Here is a 5542-nt window from a genome sequence, read left to right as displayed (position 1 = left end):
GCTTTACCATCATTCTAAGTGTTAAACAAAACCTTCGCTATGTCTGGTTCCTCGAACCATCTGCTTTGGGAAAATTAACACTGCATGACACTTATCTAAGTATCAAACAGAACCTTGGTTATACTTGACTCCTCGGACCACATACCTTGGAAAAATTGATATCTTTCAATTATTTATCTTAGTGTTAAACAGAGCCTTAGCTATGCCTGGTTCCTCGGACCATCTGCTTTGGGAAAATTAACACTACATAACACTTATCTAAGTATCAAACAGAACCTTGGTCATGATTGGCTCCTTGGACCACATACCTTGGAAAAATTGATATCTTTCAGTTATTTATCTAAGTGTTAAATAGAACATTAGCTATGCCTGGTTCTTCAGACCATCTGCTTTAGGAAAATTAATACTATATGACACTTATCTAAGTATCAAACAAAACCTTGGTCATGCCTAGCTCCTCAAACCACACAACTTGGGAAAATTAATATATTCCAGTTATTTATCTAAAGTGTTAAAGCAAACCCTAAGTTTTGCTTGGCTCCTCGGACCATATATTTAAGGCATATTAACATTTTCCCTCAAATTGCAAAGTGTCGGGGCAAAATTTTGATTATTACAAACTTTGCGAGATACATATTCAGAGTAAATTTGTATTTTTTATTAGCTACGCTGGTATCCAGTATGATTATCCCAAATAACAATGATCTCTATCATAACAAGAACCCCAAGTGGATGCTCATAAGCATCACTTAAAGCATTTATTGGCCTACTTGTATTTGTGTGAAATTGAAGTATCCTCTTTGACCTTATAAGCTTGGTAATGAGTAAGACACAAGGTAATGTGAACTTATATGCATATGGCAGCATTGTGTGCATTCTTAAAATCAGGGTTATTCTTTACCAGAGTGACAGACTTAATAGTCTTCGTTTGTTTTGTTGTTAATCATGTTATGTGTAAAATTTGTGCTATCATTTAGATAGATCAGGAGACCAAGATAAGGTCATGCATCATAGTTTTTTTCAAAATGTTAAAACAAGCAAAAGCTAACTTGGAAATAACATTGACATTAAGATTATAAAGATGAAAATTTACAAGTCTCATTAACAAGTGAACCTCTGATAAATGTAGATGGATTGCATAAGATTAATACAAATATAGAACTGGAAAACTGAAACAAACTAAAAAGAAAAGAGGATAATCTATTTCTTCATTTTTACTATTAGTTTGTCTTTGGGATCCTTGGAGGGTTATGTGCTTGCTGCCGTGGTGGGCACTTCGGCCTTGTCCTTAGGATCCTCTGATAGGGGTATGGTTAAGGTGGCCAGTACCAACTCCATACTTTGAGAGGCCTGTTGCTCCTTGAAGGTATCCTTTGGAGCAGGAGGAGAAAGTTCAGAACTTTGGACAGCTTCTCTATTGGCCTCTCCTATCTTTGAAGTACCCTCAGTCTGTTCTATCCTCGTGGCAGTGGCATCAGTTGTAGGGGGAACTTCAGATGGATTGCCTTGAACCCCATCAGCTTCCAAAGACATAGAGTCAGCCTTAGAGTCCAAAGATACTGAAGGGCATATTGCTGGAGGGTAGTAAATGTTTTCTACTTTCTTGAGCATAGAAGAAGCCTCAACCCCAGCCTGGTTAAGGGCTTCAACCCATTTCAGGGCATAGTAAGTCCTACATACAGCCGGGACCTCGGCCCTAAGGGTGTCCTCAGTCTCGGCCACCCCAACTTCATACCCATGCTGCTCAGCCTCATCCTTAGCCTTCTCCACCTCCTCTTTGGCTTTCTCGGCTAGAGCTCTGGCTTTCTCAACCTTCTCCAGCCTCTTTTTCAATGCGGCAATTTGATTCTTGGAAAAGGCTAGCTAGTCCTTAACATTGTGCAATTGCAGCCTTTGGGTCTCGACTTGTGTCTCGGCATTTTTCTAGGCAACTTCTGCGAATTTTCTTTCCCTTTCTTCCACTTGAAGTTTCTTCTTCACATCTTGGAGGCTCTTCTCAACCACTTGAAATGCCTCTACAGCATCATTTCGTCTTCCCTCATCCTCTTTCATCTGCCGGTGGCAAGAGTTGACTATTTCCTCCGCTCGAAAGGTGGCTTGAACAGCCTGTTAAAAAAAATAATAATAAATAAATAAATACACACACACACACACACACACACACACACACATATATATGCATAATATAAATGATAAGTCAAAAAGGGGTTAAGTAGAGTCATACCATAGCCAAGTATCTTTTCTAGCAAAGGAAGACCTCATGCTTCCTCATGGACTGTAGCTTGGCCATGTCTTTAGGGAGCAATCGGGCTTGCTCTACTGCATCAACCATGTAGCCAGCCTTCCTACCTTGAAAGTCCCTTATAGATGCATCGTTTAACAAGGATTCCCCATCTAACATTAGGGCCGGGAGCCAAGCTGCGGGCTCAGGCAAAGGGTCAATCCTCCTTTCATTATCTCTTTGCCCCATCTTGGCTAGCTTAGAAACCTTTTGAACCTCATCCTCACGAGGAGAATGGGTCTGTCCAGCCACCACCACCTCCTTCCCCTTTTGATCTCTTTTCCTCTTCAGATCAGCCAGTTGGGGAAGGGGTAGAGCATGTGGAGGGGTGGGAGGCTTGGAACGGGAAGACATCCCAGGCACATCTTTCCCAAGTGCATCCTTTCCAGGTTAGGACTCTATTAAATCCAGCAAGTTGGATTTAGGCTTGCGCTGAATGCCCATCTCGTCTATTAAGGGTAAGAAATGTGGGCCGAGGTCAGTAAAGGAAGGTTCCGGGGACAAAACTTGGTTGAAGACTTCAAATTTCATCCTCAGAATCGTTCACTTCTACAACCTCTTCCTCTTATGATTGGGTGGTACGAGATGAGGTGGCAACACTAGTAGCTTGTTGTGAGGATGAGGCCCCTACTTTTGTTATACCTTCATGTATATCAATTATACCTTGGACACTCTCTGGTGTTGAAGAAGGAAGAGGAATATGTTGGGTGATGAAGGTACCCTCTGGAATTACGGTGCCCTCAGGAAGAAGAAATCCTTCCACAACAACACCGATGCGACGCAGGCATGGATCGTGGGCCTTTATCTCACACTTGGAAGCTTGGAAGGTGCGTGAAATGGGTGTGATTCCGAGAATTAAGTGAGCTGCTTGAAGCTGACCGTTGTCCTCGTTTACAAACACCTCGACTTTGAGAATTTTGTCTAAGCCCTCCCTGTTGACCAAACTGAAATTTGGCTTAATGGCGTGTCTATCTACAAAAATCATGAGGTACAGATCATTAAAAGTGAAATAGCGCAAACCTAAAAAAATGTAAAGAGCAAGTTATTTGTCTTACTCCTAGAACCACACCTGGCTGCCCTTCTTGCGTTAGGTAGGGAAAGCCATCGTGCCATTCCCCCAGACATGATCAGGAAATCCTTATTTAGCCCTTTACTAGACTCGGGGAGGCACTGTATAAGCCTAATTTTGGGCTTCCTTGTCTTCATGTAGTACCCTTTCCCCTTCAAGTAGTGGAGATTGTATACCCAATTGGCATCATGGTGGGTTAACCCTAATCCCATTTTCTCATTTTAAGACATCCATGCACCCTAATATCCTAAATACGTTGGGAGCACATTAGGTAGGGGCTAAACGAAAGAACCTAAGGTAATCCCTCATAACAGTCCCCATTGGGATTCTCATGCCGCCTTCTATAAATGCGATCATGGGGATCACTACCTCACCTTCTTGCCTTCGCTCGAACCACTCCTCTTCCTCATAATATCTGAGGTTAACATTGGGAGGGATCCTATACTGAGCCCTAAAACTCACCATATCCTCCTCAGAATCTACTAAGCTTTTAAATCTACCCATTTTTGTAAAGGGAACGAAGAACTAAAAAGATCAAGGAAGGAGAGTGGGGCCGAGGATATAGAAAAAGAAAGAGGAAAAGTTCAAGAGGACTTACGGGAAGAATGAGAGGGTCCTCAGACAAGCTATGAGTATTTATAAGGACACAAGTACGCAGAAAGAGTATGCAGGTTCAAAGTATATGTGCTAGAATAGATGGAATGCTAAAGTGAGGAGAGAAGTTAATTTGAAAGGTATTTATATCGAGGAAGAAACCAAAAGCGAGAAAACTCCCGCTCGGTACCCAATGAAGACATCAGCCGTTGGATTTGCATCGCATCGTAGAACGTGGGGAACATGAGGCTGCCAAAATTAAATGAAGAGCATGTCTCATAAGCCGAAGCGATAGGAACGTGACTTAAGCAGTTATAATAGTGCATCCATGAGCAGAAATGGGGCAAGAGGGATACCAGATAAACTTAATGACGTCGAAATCCTTCTTTCCTCCAGAGGAGTCAAAAAGAAGAATCTCGAGGGGCTATTGTGGGGATATTGAGCTTGGAAGTCCATCATAGGTTTGTATGATTGGGCCTATGGCCCGATCCGAGGACACGGGATTGTCTGAGGAGGGAGAATCTTTATTAGAAAGGACTGTATGGCGCATAGAGGTCAACTTTAACCATGACAGCTCAAAGATGTGTGCCAAGGACAAATACATCCTCGGCTGACAAATGCTGAAGCCTGTATAGGTTGGCCGATGGTCAGGGTAGAGCTCCAAGAAGTCTTGCGAAGGTTGATAGTACTTATCAAGATAGCGGGTAGGGAGGTGTCCTAAAATATCTAAAGGGAAGGCTGCCACCACCGCATTAAATGTTGGGCAGCTAATTTCCTATCTACATTAATGTGGAGAAGACACCTGAATAGTGTAACATTGGCTGCCCCAATGTAAATAAGGTCAGTAAGAGTGTCTGATAAGACAGGTACTCAAATGGTAGCCCCAATTGATTGACAAGTGTAGGACCAAGATGCCTCAAATGGAACTATATAATGGAAGAGACCATTCATGAAGAGGGGATCGGAAAGAAAAGAAAGAAAAGACTGTAGCATTGAAGAACCAAACTTGTAACCCAATTTGAGAATAATATATAAGAACAGGACACTCCAGACCTTGCCGAGGACTGTTTTTCTTCAATACAACCTTATTTCTATTCATTCTCTTCTTATTTGAATCTATTCCAACGTTTGTCTGATCAACTTAAACCCAGTTTTCCAACTCATTCTCTATAAATTTATTGTTTTGGGCCTTTTTGGGCCTAAGTCCGTTCACATAGTGGTAGGCTTGGAATTCAAACCTGGCCCCTACAATATATAATTGTTTATACTATTTAATTCATTTTATTTAATGAAAATTTAACTATTACCATAAATGTCTAACTTATTTTGACTATTCTTAAAAATCAATTATCGAAAGTATTCTTTAAAATTTTCATCTAATAGTTTATTGCTTGTTGAATTTTTTTTCAATAACAGTGAAGGGAAATTTTTTTTAAAAAAGCCCTGACTCTAGACCAACCCGAAACCTAACTTGACCACAGACCAACATCTTTGGGTTAGGTTAGGTTCCTCCTTGGAAAATTCGGGACGAGTTGCAGGTGACTAGAAACCTGACCCATATTGACCCAAATTCAGTCCTAGTCATTTTACATGTTAAT

The sequence above is a fragment of the Quercus suber genome, unplaced genomic scaffold (genome assembly GCF_002906115.3).
Source record: "Quercus suber isolate HL8 unplaced genomic scaffold, Cork oak 2.0 scaffold_83, whole genome shotgun sequence".
In the NCBI taxonomy this organism is placed as follows: Eukaryota; Viridiplantae; Streptophyta; class Magnoliopsida; order Fagales; family Fagaceae; genus Quercus; species Quercus suber.
This window is presented reverse-complemented; position numbering follows the sequence as displayed.